The 18,773-nt window shown below is 33.6% G+C and overlaps 1 protein-coding gene across 44 annotated transcripts in view; it reads left to right on the forward strand.

Moving 5' to 3' along the window:
• PTPRD (protein tyrosine phosphatase receptor type D) overlaps positions 1-18,773 on the forward strand; it is a 2,277,302-nt gene that overhangs the window by 1,103,236 nt on the left and 1,155,293 nt on the right. The gene's annotated exons all lie outside the window — the stretch shown is intronic.

The following is an 18,773-nucleotide window of genomic DNA, read 5'->3' on the forward strand; positions in this document are numbered from 1 at the left end:
CATAACTGACTCAAAAAAAGAAAGAATATACCAACTTTTCTCTTGCTACCACAAAGTTTTAATTGAAAACCAGAGTGCTGGGCTGAATACAGCTTCAGCAGGTTCTCAGTTAAATTAGAAGGGGCTTTTCATTTAAGTCCTAGTTGATATGTCACTATTCTCTGTCACTTTGAAAAGCGATAGTGCTTTGTTATCAGCATGGAGCCCTGGCAGGCTTCTGATGTAGACTTAGACTAAAATAGAATGCCAGAATGATGAAGGCGCTGCTTACCTTCGAACACCTCCAGGCTCTGGTTGTGGGCAAAGGTGCTGACATATTGCCCTGTCCAGCGCAGTGGGTTTGAATAATCTCCAACTGATCATTCTCACATTTTAGAGTGTAATATGAAATTTTATAAGGGTTGATAGGTTTTCAACAGAGCACAAATGTTACTGATAGTATGTGATTTATGCCATCTAGAGACTTAATTTCTTAGGCAAATTATTAATAATTAATTCTTGCCCTTTAATTTTGTAAATTTTATTTAGAAAGTCTTTAAAGAAAGAAAACTGTACTTGGTGAGTTATAGAGGAAGTTGGCCTAACAATAAACATAGTCATTTCTTGAATGAAACATTGTGTGCCAGCCTTCTGCCAAGCACCAAGGTAGGTGCTGGAAACAGAAGGACAATTAAGAATACCCATCCTCAAGCAGGGAGACATGTACAACGATAGGTAATTATAAGATAATGCAGCAAGTGAAATATTATGCATAGAATATTACTGAAGCACAAAAAGCAATTATCTTGATATCTCTCAGGAAACAAGTAACAGAAATAGTGCATGTCTAACCAGTATCCTTGTTCCTAATTACTAGATCAGCAAATTCAATGTATGGCTGAATATTTATATTGATATGACATTACCTTTCTTGGCTAGGAACAAGATTTCTCTTAGGAACAGCTGAACACACATATTCAAATTGAATATGTTATAGGAAAAGTGTAAAGGTTTTTGAGAGCTTAGAATTAGTCTCTCTCCTCCCTTTTGCCACCCCGCCCCCAAACACACACACAGTTTAACTGTCTATACACTGAAGTGTCCTGTGCCTTTTTGGTTTTGACTGCATAGAAAGGAAGTCCTTTCTGGAAAAACTTTGCTCTAGAACTTCCTGGCTCCTTCCTATGGGTTCACTTTTCTACTCAGCATGTTTCTCCACATTCAACTCTAATAGATATAAGATACCTGTATAGCTAAAGAGCATTTGAAAGAGTTTACTTTGTGAAAGGAAAAATAGAGGTTTTGCCACATTTATTGCTTTTTAAAAAGTAAACCTCTTTTTGAATGTATTTGTATAGGATTTTCAGAGCCCTCTCCTCTGGAGTAGTGTTTTAGCAACACAGCAGTGCAACTCTGAGCTTTAATCACTGGGTATTTGTTTTTTCACACTAATTTCAAACCACAAACTAACATTCAAATTGAAAACGGTAATAGGTTCACAGCCTTCCAATTGACTTTCAGGTGTCATGTTATCTTTTCAGAGCATCTGATCAAGCTTAACACTTTTGAATAGTTTAAAACTCGGTTATAATAATCCACAGCCTCAGAAATATTTGACTTCTACCTAAAAGCAAATAAAGGCAAAGAGTCTCTTACATCCTCAATAAAAGTTTTCAAAAATGAATCAGCCACAAGTTTGAGTCCCATCTCTGTGAGCAAATTCCCAGAGTAAGCCATTTCTAGGCTTGCTGAATTCCAGAGCAGTGTATGTCTCAGTCCAAAGGGCTGCGTGTATGCAAATTGGCCATTCAAAGCTAAGGGAATACCTATTTTCCGTATTTATAGATGTTGCCTAGTATATTTTGCATTTTATTTGATCATTTCCTTGTCCACCTTAATCTATTAAGTTTGTGAGGGTGGGGATTTATTCGTTCTATTCATAGCTGCTGCTCAGTACCTGTAAACCAACAGTAGGCATTCAACAAATACCAGTGAATAATCAGATACCTGTCTTTAGGGGACTGAGTGAAAATGGGGACTAGAGTTGTACTCAGATGTTAAATATAATTTCATGTCTACTGATCCCTATCTCTGAAGGCAAAAATAAAAATGATAAGGAGGGCATGAATCACTAAAGGTGATCCTAGATGAGTATGGCAGAAAGATTCTAGGGCATTTCAATGGACACCTTCCTCTACCTTATTTATTAACTGGCATTAAGATGGGAATGCATAGCACAGTGCTTCCTTTAAGCAACAAACTTTCAGAAGTATTGCTCTAACACAAAACTCAGATAGTAAATAAAATATAATGTCTTAGAATGTTCTTTAGGACCTGACTTTAAAAAAGGGCTCTGGTTTCTAACTTGTTTCTAACTGATAATACACACACACACACACACACACACACACGTATTAGCATGTATGTTTGCATAGTTATATATATAAGATAAATCAATATATCTATATACAATTGATACATAAATATATATGGGTATACACATATCATGAAGTAATACATTATACATGTTTATAATATTTACATATTATATAAGTGATACATATATAAAATACAAACTTATTTATCATGTAAGTCATAACTATCTTATTAGCTATTACCCCCTGTGACAGTAAATATCATCTCACTTGGTCTGGCTTACTCTCTATTTCCTAGCTGGGATTTGGAGCACTTGGTGAGGGAATGAGTTGATTTTACCTCTCTAAACAAAGCCAAATGAAAAATGGCTTTGATGCCACTGTGGAGGTAATTGAGAATGCCCAATTTTGGTAAATAAAGAACATGTGACTATTTTGCTGTGTCCTCATTCTTTCAGTATTGTATAAATAATATTCTTAAAATGTCAAACAGATCGTAAGAATATCTTACAATATTTCTAGTCCAATTTTATAGAGAAACACTAACAAGTTGTAGCTGTCAGAATGATCCTCCTTCCCAGGCAAAACAACTAACATAGCAACAAGATGTATGAGAAGATCAACAATTTATAAAAGAACTACCTTTTGCTTCTATTTTTAAATTCTCTGCTGGTTCAAACTATGACTTCATGGCCATTTATTTAATGTGTGTCTGTGTGCATGGGTTTAGGTTTTCTTTCTTGTTATGTTGTGAGTTTATTCAGCAATTTTATTATCATTTGACAAAAGTTAAGAATTTGAGATATTTTGGGGCGCCTGGGTGGCTCAGTGGGTTAAAGCCTCTGCCTTCCGCTCAGGTCATGATCCCTGGGTCCTGGGATCGAGCCCCGCATCTGGCTCTCTGCTCAGCAGGGAGCCTGCTTCCTCCTCTCTCTCTGCCTGCCTCTCTGCCTGCTTGTAATCTCTGTCTGTCAAATAAATAAATAAAATTTAAAAAAAAGAATTTAAGATGTAACAGAATTCTTTATTATTAATAAAGTTTCATCTTTAATAAAGACAGTGGAAAAATAGGAGTATAGACAAATACATCTTAATTTTTAAGACATATTAATCAAAAATATTCTGAATCTGTTTTCATTCTTCCTTTTTTGTACCCTTCTTCCCTACAAAAGAATGCACAAATATACAATTATTTTTATGTAATTATTAAGACAAAATTAATATCATTTGGTCAGAGTTCAAGTATGACATTTTTTAATTTATATGATTGGTGGCTGAATGGTGGCATCATCATTAATACAAATGTAGTTTCTTAGGGCAAAGGAACAAAAGAAATTTGAATTAAATATGACAAATAATATGGAATTAAGTATTGTTTCAAGCATTGTTTTGTTTTGTTTTTGGTAAAATCTGAAGTCATTCTGTATTATTCACTCTGTTGAAAGGAAAAGCAACTTGAATAGTGTATTTTAAAAATAAGCAACATTAATTAGAGGAAAAATTTTAAACAAACATAATAAAACAAAACACCTGGAGTATGAAAATCAGAACAGGAAATTATAACACAATAAAAGGTAATCAAATAATTCCTTTAATCATTCTGATAAAAAACTAATGTCAGTGTGGTAAGAATGAGCTCATTATAAATAGCATGTTGTCTGAAAATGGAAAGAAAAGTTCAGATACATGGCCTGAAAATCAGCACTAGAAACATTAAGACACCCCAAAATTTCATCTTAATTCATTCATTCTTAATTAATCATTTATCTCTCACCAGTAGGTTGGACTTCTGTGGTGTTTGGGATAAAAAAAAAAAAATGAATAAAACACAAGACCTCCTTAAGATCTTTCATTCTACCAAGAGAAAGAAAAAATATAAATAAGTAATAGCAATGCTATCTATCTGTATACAAAATGCTCATAGATATTACCTATTTATTATATACCCATGTCAAAGTTTGTACCTATAAACCACGCCAGGGATGCTGGCCACCTCTTTGCAGTTCTTCAGAATTTTCACCCAGCTCTTCATTCTTATTTGATAGTTATTAAACAACTGAAGGGAAGAATGTAGTAAAGCAAAATGTCTAAGTAGTCACACAATGGCCATTTTGAAAGAGATGTTGCTAGTTCATAAGCTAGTCATATAAATTGTACCAAGTTATTTTGCAGCTGATTATAGAGCTATAAGTACTTTTTCAGTGACTGCACCAAGAATACTAATATGTACTTCTGGGTTGGAAGATTGGGATGCAGTATTAAAATGGAAGGCTTATTTAAAAATCCATCTGCTATGGGTTTCAACTCCACCAGTCTGTAAAATGATCTGAACCACATAATCTACTCTAATATCCTCTCCCAATTTCATAGGGAACAGTAGCAGAGAACCAAAGTTGCAATGAGTTGGAAAACCTTTTCATGTAGCTTTCCTGAATCATAAGGAAATTGGCCTATTAGTTTCAAAGGAATCTCTCAGCCTCTACTACCTCTGTGCTTCCATCTGGGTGGGGACCTAACAGAAGCATAACACCATGTAGGAAACCAGCAGATAGGCCATTTCTTAGCTTCAGAGGGGATTGGGCAGGACACCAGTTTGGATCTAGGTTCAGTAAGGACAACCTGCTAGTTTACTTCTAGGTTCCAAAGTAATCCAACTTTCACTTGCCCCAGGTCTTGATTTTTTTTGGAAACTTGGCAATAGAATGATCTAATTGCATAGATCCTCTCCTGATATAAATCTCTTCAGATTTGAAGACTGCATAGATTTTGTCTTTTAATTCTAAACACATAAAAGCTTTTTATCCATCCCATTATGGATCAGATTCATCTTTTGTTTCTCCCTAGCTCTCTTGTATTTTTTCTGTATTTATTTAGATTAATTTTTTTAAGGCAAGAACCACATATCAGGTTGCCTTATTTATGTTCAAAGCTTAGTGCGTAATACAAAATCTGGCATATAGTGATTAATACCACTAATAGTTGATTAATACATATTAATGGAAAAATATTTGCTACTAACAGATTACTTTTCAGTCATATCATGTTATATATCTATATACACATGTATACATAAATATGATACAGATATCTCTTTATGTCTATATATATACACACACACACAATCTCTATCAGTTTCACTAAACATAATATCAACACAGCAAAGAATATTTCTTAATAAAAAGACTTGTGATTAGTAAATTAAACAGAATGACAATATGACCCAGCAATTTCACTCCTAGGTATCTGCCCCCCAAAATTGAAAATGGTTACTCAAACAAAAACTTGTACATAAATGTTCATATCACACTTCACAAGAGCCAAAGAAATAATGCAAATGTCCCCCAACTAAAGAACAGATAAACAGAATGTGAAATAATATGTATAAAGAATATTATTCAGCCATAGAAATAATGAAGTCCTAACACATGCCACAACACTGATGAAGCTTGAAAACTTTATAATAAATGAAAGAAGCCAGACATAAAGATAACATGTTTGTACAAACATATGTTTTCATTTTGGTTAGGTAAATGTCTGTAAGAGGAATTGCTGAATCATGAGGATGGTTATGTTTAATTTTATGAAAAACTGTCAAACTATTTTCCAACGTGGCCATGGCATTTTTTATTTCTAACAGCCATGAGTTCCAGTTCCTCATCTTCAGCAAAACTTAGTATTATTGGTCTTTTTAATTTTAGCCATTCTCCTGAGCACGTAGTGCTATCTTATTCTGATTTGTTTTGCATTTTCTTGATGACTAATGATTTTGAACATTCTTTCTTATTTTCCATTCATATATCTTCTATGGTGATATGTGTAAAAAAATCACAACACCATTTACTTAAGTTACTTGGTTTCATATTAATGAGTTGAAGATTATTTAGATGTTCAAAATACATGTCCTTTATCCCATCTATATATTTCAAATATTTTCACTCAGTCATAGGCTTATCTTTTATTACTAGTGTCTTTTGAAGACTAAATATTTTTAATCTTGAAGACTATTATTTTTTAATGTTTGGAGCTTTGCTGTCCAGTCTAAGAAACTGTCTAATCCATGCTCACAAAAATTGTCAAAATTTCTCGAGTGACAGATCTTTTTTTTTTTTTTTTCTGAAATTATAAAGATGTCTTCTCATGATCTTCTAGTTTGGATAGTTTCTGATGAGACATGTTCTTTCCCTTCCTCCCTCCCTTGCTTGCTTCCTTCCTTCTCTTTCTCCTTCTCTTATTTGCTTTCTTCCTGCCTTTAATCTGTATTCAGTGTTTCTTTTTTTCTCATCCTACTTTAATATTTTATCTCTTATCACTGACTCCAATAGTCTCATTAGGTTATTTCTTGGTCTTCTTTATTTATTTTAAAAGATTTTAATTTTAAGTAATCTCTACACCCAGTGTGGGGCTTGAACTTACAACCTCAAGATCACTTCCACACATTCCATCAACTGAGCCAGCCAGCCTCCCCAGACTGCTTTATTTTTTTACACTGCTTGCAGTTTCCCCCCCCCCCTTGAATCTGTGTATATATACTTTTCATCAACTTGGAGAAATCTTGACTATTAGTTATCCAAATATTTTGTTCTTACCTCGTGTCCTCCGTCTTCTAGCAATCCAATTACATAAGTGTATGCTCTGTTAATATATTAAGTCCTTTGTTTTTAAGCTTTGGTAAGGAAGTTCTCGAGATATTTTTATTCTTAAGCTAATTTAGCTTCAAAACTAAGGCAATATTCTGAGGACTCTATCTGACGCCCTCCCTATGTATCATTTGGTCTTTCCATGTTGACAAGTCGAAACATGAATTATCTTCATCCCTGTGAGAGTTCCAGGAACTTTTCTAGTCTTTTTTATGACTCTTTCCATGGCCTCTGATGGTTTTCTTTCATGAATTATACTCAGTGACAGAACTGGGGGATTCCCTGGGATTTTACACAGTTGTCTGTCTCCTCAGCTCCCTAATCCTCTCTTTTATTCTGACCTGCCCAATTTAGTTTCCCCAACTTCCACAAAATTTGATCTCTATCTCTGCATCTTGGCAAGATGCCTTGATTCTGTTACAGCTAACCCTCCTGTTTTGTTTGGTACAATTGAAAAGATCATCTTTTTTTGGTTCTCTTATGCCAGGGGTCATAGTTCTGTGCTGCTTTCTGTCCAGTGTTTGAAAAAATGTTACCTATATTTTGTCTGCTGTCTAGTTGTTTAATACAGAAAGTTTTTTGTTATTTCATCCTAGCCAGAGGTCAAAGTTCTAGTTTGATTCAACATGCAGAGTTTAAGGGACTGGTTGAACATATAGCAAGAAGTCAGAAAAGGTAAACATGGTCCTTAAGGGGGAGCTTATTTTTTATATGAAATTTCCCAATTATTTCTGTAAGTATAAAACTGAAAGTAAAGAAGTAAGTGTTTCATGGTTAATTACTATATATTATATCTGAAAAGCAAAAGACTAAAGATGTAATTCTTGGCGAGTTATACATAAGAGAAGAAAGATTTATAAAAAGAAAATTATATGTGAAATAAAAACCGGTACAATTTAAAAAAATTTGGAGTTATTCTGAAAATCGGTTGGTACTTAAAAGAAGAAATTTGTCCTGATGTTTTTCTGTAAAAATTCAGCAAGTTCTTGATTGAAAATTTTTAAAAGGGATATTATTTTTCAATGAAGTAACAGTTGGTATCAGGCATTTGTGCCTGCTGACAAGACAGAGACTTGGTACCACAAGTGCCTACGATTCAAATGGTGTCTAGACAGGAGGGATCATTTTGAACTTTTTATTTTTCACTGTCATTGAGTCTGTATCATGAAATACACTTTCTTTTATGCACAGTGATTAGGCATAGATTTCACACAAAAGGAGCCTAGAGGGGATAATACAGTAGCATACTATAAATAATCAGAGGAGTCAGTTTATTTAAGTAGATCAGATGTTCAAGAGAATAATCTAGGGCGCCTGGGTGGCTCAGTGGGTTAAGCCGCTGCCTTCGGCTCAGGTCATGATCTCAGGGTCCTGGGATCGAGTCCCGCATCGGGCTCTCTGCTCGGCAGGGAGCCTGCTTCCCTCCCTCTCTCTCTGCCTGCCTCTCTGTCTACTTGTGATCTTTCTCTGTCAAATAAATAAATAAAAAATCTTTAAAAAAAAAAAGAGAGAATAATCTATAATTCTTTCATAAGGGTAGACACAAAATTTTGAACTGTGATTTAATTCTTTGAATATATACATACACACACATATGCATGTATGAAATAATTGAAATATGATACTAAATGAAAACATCTGTCAATCCAAAAAGAATTTTAATGGAGTAATTTATTGAATATTATTTCATTTAGCTAGGTAAAAATATTGTTAAAGATATGTGAAATGGAGAACTTTTAGTTTTTATACATACATTAAAATACATCCTTGATGCAATTTTTGACTGACAGTTCACTGGAAGATGAAAGAATTTTATGATAAAAATATATGAACATCTGAATTTTAAGAAAATGTAGCTTTCTGGAGCATTATAAATTATACTTAAATTGCTAAATTTTAAGTGATCAGAAATCATATAGAGCTAATCATGTTAATTATTCTTGAAAAGTTGAATAATTATCTAGTTAAGCTCATTTGGAAATGCTGCAGAGAAAAAATTTTAAATGACCTAAATAATTTATTACATTTTTTAGAAGAAAATCTCTTGAGAAAGTACATTTCAAAGACATAGGAATAAAACCATCAAGTCCTTACTAATTTATTAGGGCATTAAAGCCATGTCCAATTATAGACCAACTTTGTTTACACACTCCTGAGAATTATTCATCATCCCTCAAGTTTAGATTAACTTATAGCAAATTATCTGCAAAGAAAACTGTAGTCTATATTTTAAAATAGTTTCCCTAAACTTATAGTAATTTTATGAAGCAAAAATAAAACATTTAACTTTAGTTTATGTAATGCCATGAAACCAACACTTTGGAAAGCACTTTGGTCTTAATCTATGTAAGACTGGAATAGACATAAACTGTGACATACTCTATTTAAATGCCCTTGAGAAAACCATGTCCACATGCACCCAAATGGCTGTATACCAATGTCTGTATAACAATGCTTTTTCACAAAAGCATTGTTAATAATAGTTTGGAAATAGACGGTAATGTCCAAACATTCATCAACAATAGAATGCATATATTGAGGTTTTATCATTACAATATTATATTATAGACTTTTAAAAATAATTTAACTACCATCACACTCAAGAACTGTATCTTACAAATATAAATTGTAATAGAGATGTAAGACATAAAAATACATATAGTGTGATTTTTTTTTTTTAAGTTTTAAGAACAGGCAAATCTAAACTTCATTCTTTCAGATGCACACCTAGGTAGTACAACAAAAAGAAGGGAATAAGGAATTATTACTAAGATTGGGTTCTTTCAGGGTGAAGGGAGGGTTTCCAGAAGTTTTTCTAGGGCTTTTTTATTCTTTTTATTGACCTACATGTTGTTTATATGATCACATACATTTTAATTGTTAAACAATTGCTTGTTAGATCTGTGTTTGATGTACTTGTTTCTATATTTGTTTTTCACAATAACAAATATTTTTCAAAATATAAAATTTCACCAATGATTGACCTAGCAATATTTGGTATATAACAGGTTTACAAGGACTTTACAAGTTTCTGTCTAATTGACTTTTTCCTCTACGTCAGTTTTATCATTTGCTTTGTAAATATTAAGCATCTTCTTCATATTTCTAAGCAGATTAATCTGTGATTTAATCTTTTTTATTTGAACAAAATTTGTTTAACGAATGCAGCCCTGTCAATTTCCCCATATGTTGCTTTCATATTTCACAATGAATAATTTATCCCATTCAAATTAATATGGAAAACATGAATTTTATTGATGATACATCTTCTGATTAATTTGAGAAACATCACTGTGATTTATGACAGTTGTGTTTTTTGTTATTTACTTGTAATTTATTAAGATGTGCCTTTTGAAAGGGGCAGGTAGAACACATTATATTGTTGCTAACAATATCTGATAATCACTAATCATTCTCTGATTAAAATATAAGAATCAGGAATGGGACACTTACATCTTTTGTGAGTAAGGCAGGAATATAGGCTGAAGAAAGAAGGACAGAGAATCCAGGCCTATTAGACACTTGAAGATGAAGGTCTGAAAGAGGTCCAGATACCCATATATTACAAAAACTGTGACATGAGGTTCCTGTGCCATATGTAACTTCTGTAAGAATTCCTATCCACCAAGTAACAATCCAAAAAGCTGTAAATGCTGGATAGGATTGAAGTTCTTTCAGTTGCCTTCTTAAAATATAGATGGCATAAAATCTAAAATCATTAAGATAGCAACAAAATATCCAAGATATGTCAAGGAAGAAGAATGAAGACAAAAATACGAATAGTAGTTATCCTCACTTTAGTTTCTAGGAATCTCCAGGGAAACCATCTAGTAATCCAGCAGTTTCCCGTGAACAAGTAGGCTTGCTAGTTGATCTTGGATAATTTGTAATAAATCATGCAAAATCAATAGAATTTTTGTGCAATTAAATGTGTAGCTTATGAAAAGCACCTAAAACAGTGTTTGCTGCATTGTAAAACAGAATAAATATTGATGTAATTAATAATATTAGTTCCACTATAATTTTCACTGGAGTATCTTGAAATTGGCTTCCTAACTTATTTCTATGATGGTCAAGAAATTTTTGAATTCTAATTTGATTTCTTCCATCTAAATCATGAAGCAAAGAAATGCACTGGTTAGGAATTCAAGTGCTTAAGATAATGTTTCTGGCCAGGAAAGAGTAGATCATCAAAGAAAATAAAGCCCAGAAGTTGAGTGTATTGTGGAGAAGAAAGGAAACTCACATTACTTTGGGCTAAGTTACTTTTCAGAGATGTGTGATAGAACCAGCTAGAGACGTTGGATAGATAGGGATATACCTAAAGGAGAAATATGATAGAAAAGTTATCAGTGTTAAACAGTAATCTCTGGGAATTACGGGGAATATTTAAATTTAAAAAATAGAACTTGAGAAGCAAATGACTAAGGGTCAAACACACGCATGTTTGTTGGACTACTTTGATTTGTGAGATTGGGAGAAAAGAAATGGGGAGAGGGAGGCACAGAGGGAGATACAGAGAGGAAGGAAAGAAACTATTGGTGAGTGAAAACCTTGGCACAGCTTTTAAGCACAGCTAGGTGTGAGAGCTATTATATGAACTTCCAGAAACTGACTCCTTCTCCTGCCCCTTATCCCATCCCCTCCCATCTTCCAGTCAGACTTTTCTTTTGCTGGGTCTTTCCAAATTGTTTCTTTTCTCCTGCTGACATACAGCAGATCCTTCTTGGCTCATGTTCAGAGGAACCAACAGTTCAGACAAATATCCTGATCCTGTTTCACATTCAATGTCCTGGATCATTGGTCCATCCATGAATGACTGACGATTGTGACGAAGGAGATTTGAGTGCTCTGGCTGCCTCATCCTGGGTCACCTGCTCACTCCTGAAGTCAACCCCTCTAAAGCACATGGACTTTAGACGAGTTCAGTTGAGATGGTGGCTAAAGAAAGGGCCATTGCCCATGCCTTGTTGAGAAATAACAGAAAAGAAAGGTAGACATCAGAGAACAGATAGAAGGAAACTAAGAGATAAGCTGTCTCCGAAGTTGAAGAAGAAAATTTGAAGGAGAGGGCAGTCAAGGGTGTCAAGCACCTCAGGTAAATGAGTCCAACTGAAAGGAGTCCTTCCAAGTTTGCTTCGGAAAGTCAGGTACTTTAACAAGAGCAGTTTAAGTCTGGCAGTAGCCAGAATATTATGAGAACAAGGAAAAGTCCTAAGAATTGTAGATAAGCAAAAGAGATGAATAGTTGTTAGATAAATACGTTGTGTCAAGGAAAGATTAAACACAGTAAATATATATTTATTTGCTACTAAAATGCCCTTAGCAAATTGCATTTAATTCGTGAAACTAATGTTTCTTCTTGAATCAAATCAAATATCTCCTTTACAATTCACAGGAAACATAAATATTTAGCAACCGTGACTCTTCATATGCATGTGCTAACTGCTTTTTTTTTTTAATAACATATAGGAGGATATCAAGCAGGAGATAATAAAAATTAGTAATTAAATATACTCCTTGCCTAAAGTAATAATTATTCACATACATTATTTTATTATAATATATTGCCCTTTAAAATCATGAAATTCTAGCCCCCAAACTTAATTGTTTTTCTGGATATTTGCCTGTTTCAGGATGTTGTGGAAAGATTTGTGAGAGGTCTATTTTTAACAACATGAATAAATTGTAGCCAATTAAAAAAAAATAGTAAGTAGGAGCGTTATTTTCCATATGCACCCTATCTTCCATTGACCAAAGTTGTGCACTTAAGTTCCTCTCATTCCTTATCAAATGTTCCTTTGTACAGTAGCTAAGTTTCCAAAGTTCTAAGTGTCAAGGAACATGCTTGTTAGAGGAAGGTGCACAGCTGGACTAATCTCTGCTCCACAAGTATTTTGCTGCTGTTCACTCTAGCAAAATCTTCAAAAATCTGAGGAATTTCTAGTTTCAGAATTCAAAACTCTCAGCTGAGTTCCCTTATTTTAAGGCATTCACTATCCAGTGAAAGTTGTTTTTCTTTTCTATAAGTTAGGAGGGCAGGAAATTAGACCCACAGGCAAGATGGGTTTCCCTCGGCTTTTTTTCTTTCTTGTTGCTCAGGCACTAGCATAGAATTCAGGTTCTTTTGCTTTCATAGATACTTATTCTTCAGAATCTATTATTATTTGATAGTGAAATATGAAGCCTTTTGGGTTGCCAGGCAACACAATCAGCAATGCCCTTTTAAGCACTTACTGTAGCTGGACTTACCAGTTTTTTTTTTCTGTCTGTTTAAATGGGTTCGGCTTCTATCACACACAGGTCTATTTCCCTTCAGAAATTATTCTTGAAAGCTCCCTTCTAACACACACACACACTGCACACCATCCTACATATTATGCGTTTTCGTTAAAAATTGAACTTTACCTTTATCTCATTTGTATACTAGTCAAACTTAAAACAGTATTTGAAATGAAATAACAAAGATCTAACAGAGATTATTGAGTTTGGGCTTAGCATGCAACATTATTTGGAATAGACAGACTTTGCTTTTCATGAAAATAAGCCTCAAAACAACACAAGACAAGCTGGTGACAGTTATAATGCCACAAAATAGTAACAGTTTAGTACCATAGAATAGCTATGTTCAGGACGCCTGGGTGGCTCATTCCGTTAAGTGTCTGCCTTTAGATTAAGTCATGATTCCGGGGATCTGGGATGGAGTTCTCCATAGGGCTCCTTGCTCAGCAGGGAGTCTGCTTCTCCCTCTGCCTGCCACTCCCCCTGCTGGTGCTTTCTCTCTGTCTAGTTTTCTGACAAAGAAATAAAATCGTAAAAAAAAAAAAAAAAAAAAAAAGAAAGAAAGAAAGAAAAAGAAAAGTCATGTCCCAGTAGCTATAGAAATGATTGTACTATTCACTTTGCTAAACTTCCAATTTGAGAAGAATGATTTATTGCTCTGCCCATGTGCTTCTCTGTCACTTATCAGAGATAGATCTCTCGTTTTTAAAAGAACTATGCTTTTCCTTTGCCACTTACAGTACCTCTTTTCAGGCAAGTGGTGATTTCATGCACAGATCCTTGCTTTTAACAAAAGTGCATTCCTGGGAAGAATGCTAAGGTTTCTCCCAGCTTCAAGATGCAGATGGCATAACTGGGAAATTTTGAAGCAACAATGGGAAAGTTTTTTCTTGCCTTTGCCTTTTCAGAGTCTTTATCATTGACAAAAAGTGGTTAAATGGATGACAGATTAGCTATAAATGTTGACAAGGAAGCACCAAAAGAGTAGAGATGGAATGTGGAGTAAAAAGAGACTGAAATATGCTGGAATTTAGGCTATGATTTGAATGTGAAGAGAGAAGGCACCCCTCAGACCTGGTCAACATTGCTATGGCAGGCTTCTTATTTTGGCAAAACCACTTTAATTAGAAACGTCTCTCAGACAGCCAGAGCACAGATTTTGGTTTTTGGATTCTCAAGTAGTTACAAAGAAATTCTACATCTCCTTTTAAAAGGTAAACTGAGACATATTTAAACTTTTAAGAGTTTATTTAAGCAAAAATAATTGGTTCTAATGGGGAAGATCAAACAGGAAATGGTTTAGGTCCATTTCCACATACGGGAACAAGGTGAACAGAAGCAGAGAAGAAATAATTTGATCGGCTTAAAATCTAGTCAGCCTTCAAAGTTGAATTTCATAACCTTGAGGTATTTGCAGGCTTAGATTTTGGTTTGGTTACTGAGGCTCCTACAGCATTAGAGCCAACTCAGTCTAATGGTGTCCTTATTTAACTAATTTAACACTCCCAAACAAAAGGTTAGAGACTGGATTCTGAAAAATTAGTGTGTCAAAAAATCAACTAGGAAGATTTTCTTTTCTTTTTTTTTTTTCTAATTTTTTTTTAAATATATAAACATATAGTATATTATTAGCCCCAGGGATACACGTCTGTGAATCACCAGGTTTACACACTTTACAGCACTCACCATAGCACATATCCTCCCTAATGTCCATAACCCCACCACCCTCTCCCTACACCCCAACTAGGAAGCTTTTTAAAGGGGTTTTTTAAAGATTGCAGTTCACCATCTAATTTAGATGTGAGCTATACTTTTCCAAGCTTCCCAGTTGGTCTGAGACTACACTTTGAGAAACACTGGCAGAGAGACTTACAGATTCTTTTTTTTTTAAGGTCAGAGACAGATCTTGCCACCTGCTGATATTTGTTTAAATAATACCAAATCCCTGACTCTCTGACTTGTACAATGCTTTAATGAAATTCATTTTTCCCCTAATACATGCTGATGTTGGAAGTTTTATTGACATTCAATTAAAAGGAGAGAAATTGTTTGCCTATAAAAAGTTTTTCCAGCTGCCAATTACTTTCAAGAGAGAAGACTACACCAAAAAACAAAAAGAATAATTTCTATCTTGATAACTTGGGGCCAGATTTTTTTCAAAATTAGTCTTTGAAAGTTATTGTGGAGCAGATAAGCATGAAATGATAAACAGCTGAGTTGAAAAGACACCATTTCTTTGAGTCAGGAAAATACAAAAGATGCAGTATGCATGGGAAAATGTAAATTAATCTGAAATCTATCCTCCTCAGCTTAATGGAAATGTATTTTCCATATGTTGTTAACTATTCATGTGCTGTTCTCGAATAAGTTTAAATACATATAAAATCCTATATATATATATAAATATATAAATATATAATTTAAGTATGTATAGAATTCTATAATAGTATTTGTATATGTACAAAATTCCCAGGTTATGATTTATTTTGTAATATGCATCATTCTTAGAAATTTGTACATTTAAGTATAAAAAGTTCTGTGCTCTGGGGCAGAGGACATTATATTAAATATAAATGTGAAGCATTAAATTTAAACAGAAACCATAGCTGTATTATAAAGTAGATTGAAGTGAGAACAGACACGTTTGCTTCAGTTTTCTCTCTTGTATGGTTAGGTACAAGAAGTAAATACTTTAAAAAATTTGTTGAATGTCTGTTATCTTGAATAAGGAGAAATCAGTTACATTTAGGAAATCAAAGGTACACAAAATGCATAGCTTTTTGCCAATAATAAAAGTAACTGCATATTTGAGAACTTGGATAAGCCCCAGTATCATGATATGTACTTTATTTTCTTGATTTCATTTAATCTTTATAGGAAAACTATGAAATGAGTGGAATAATTTTTCTCTTATATATTGAAACTATAATAAAGTTTGCATAAGTGGCCCAGGGTCATGTCACTGAAAAGTAGCAGGACTAAGTTCAAGTTCAAGAATTTTTTTTTAAGATTTTATTTATTTATTTATTTATTTTAGAGAGAGAGAGAACACGCACCCACAAACACATGAGTGAGGTAGGGGCGAGGAACAGGGGGGGGGAGAATCTCAAGCAGACTCTGCACTGAGCAGGTGGCCAATGTGGATCTTAATCTCATGACCCTAAGACCAGCACCCCAAGACCACAACCTCAACCAACCAAGAGTTGGTCATTCAACCAACTGAGCCACCCAGGCACCCCAAATCCAAGTATTTCTAACTAAATATGACTGCTATGATGTGTTTCTAATAAATCTAATTATGATTTGCTTCAATTCTGCCTTGAATGTGTTTGCATCTGTCTTGTTCTGAGTACATGCCCACAATTCTGTTTGGGAAGGATTGCTCTATTACTCGGTTATAGGGTATGCGTATGTTTGTTTCAGTAGATAAAGTCAACTGGTTTTCCAAAATGGTTGAACTAGTTGTGTAGGAGTGTTATTATGGCACCACACATTGAGCAACCTGGAAATTGTTTTGTTTTAAAAATTGAAACATTCCTGTGGACAAATAGTTGTATATTAATGTGATTTAATTTGCAGTTTTCTGACTTATAGAAAGATTAGATACATTTTAATTTATTTATTGGCTATTTGGATATCTTCTTTTATGAAGTATTTGTATTTTTCCCATTTCTTATATGCAATACCTATTTTTTATTATATATTATTTTCTAGGCAAAAATTTTGTAATGGTTATAGTGTAAATAGCTTTTCTTTTCACTTTTATTATTGCATCTTTTGAAACACTGAGTATCTGAATTTTGCTGTAACCCAATGAACCATTTTTCTTTTTAGTTATTTTGCTTTTTGTTTAAGAAATTGTTACACCAAAATCATGAAGATATTTTATGTGATGGCTTAGAAGAGATTTTTTTTAACCTTTTATATTTACATCTACTATAAACTGTAATTAATTTTACGTGTGATGACATAGGCATTACATTTCTTTATTTTTTAAGGTGGATATGCATTTGCTTCAACACTGCTGTTCCCTTGTCCCCCTACTGTTCGGCAGGGCCAACTTTTAAATAAAGTGTCTGTATATGCATAGGTTTATTGTAAAGCTATGTATCTTTTCTTTACTTGATCTATTTTTGAGCCAATACTATTCTTCTAATTACAATAACTTTATAGTAAGATACTATTATCAGTAGAGTAAATCCTCCTCCAGCTCTTTTCAATTTCCATTTAATTATAGATTCTATTGTTCAGTTTCATAAAGTTATTTCTTAGGATTTTGGTTATATTTTATTGAATGTATAGATAAATTTGGGGTAAATAAACATTTTTGTACTGTTGAATCTTTCAAGCCATGAAGCATCTTATTTAACTCCATCAGTTATGTATTTTTAAAGTCTTCTCAGTGTTGGGGCTACTGAGTGGTACAGTTGGTTGAGTCTGACTCTCGGTTTTGGCTCAGGTTGTAATCTCAGGGTCATGATCTCAGGGTGATGAGTTAGACCCCACCTAGGCTTTGGACTCAGCATGTAGTCTGCTTAAGATTCTTCCTCTGCCCCTCCCACTCACGCTCTCTCTCTCTCAAATAAAGAAATCATTAAAAAAAAAAAATAAATTCCTCTCCATCTTGTATAGTCTTGTATGTCTTGATTTTTATTTCTTGTATAATACTTATTCCAGTTTTTCTTAGTCTGGCATGTTGGGACTTTTCTAGGAATTTACTTATTTCACCTAAGTTTTCCAATTTCTTTGAATATGTTTCCTCATAACTTAGATGGTGCTCTTCTTAATGTCTGCAGTCTCAATAACTATGTCTCTGTTTCATCCTGGATATTGATTATTTTTGCCTTTATTCTTTTTCTTTTCTTTGGCCAGCTTTGAAGGGTTCTATCAGTTTTGTAAGTCTTTTCAGTAAGTCAATCTATAGCTTTGTCATTTCTTTCTATCTTTGGTCTTTATTTTTTTTTTTTTACTTCATTTATTTCTGCTCTTCATTGTCTTTCTTCTACTTTCTTTAAGTTTACTATGTTTTGTTTTTTTTTTGAGATGCATGTTATATTTTATTTTCAGCACTTTTATGTATGGATTTAAGGCTCAAAATACCCAATAAGCCTGATTTAACTACATTTCACACACCTACATAGGTATTATTTAAGTATCATAGGATAAAAATATTTTAAAATTCTCAGTGTGAGGTATATATATATATATATATATATATATCAGGTTAAAATTTGTGTAACTGTTCAAAAATACTTGGATTGAAATCTTATTTTTGGGGCAAATCTTTCTATAACAAGCATAAGCATTGTCTATTGACCTCCAGTGCTTTCATTTACTCTATTACATGTGTAGGGTCATATGTACTGAAATTTGTGATTAGTAATTAATATGATCCAATGCTTACAGAAATATTTGTATAGTAAATTCCAGGGAAAAATTAAAAGGTGATTTTTTTCAGTCATTGCTTGCTCCTCATTTTCAGTAATATCCTTGCTCTGCT

This window comes from Mustela putorius, unplaced genomic scaffold, assembly GCF_011764305.1.
Source record: "Mustela putorius furo isolate JIRA1106 unplaced genomic scaffold, ASM1176430v1.1 tig00003944_pilon_pilon_pilon, whole genome shotgun sequence".
NCBI lineage: Eukaryota > Metazoa > Chordata > Mammalia > Carnivora > Mustelidae > Mustela > Mustela putorius.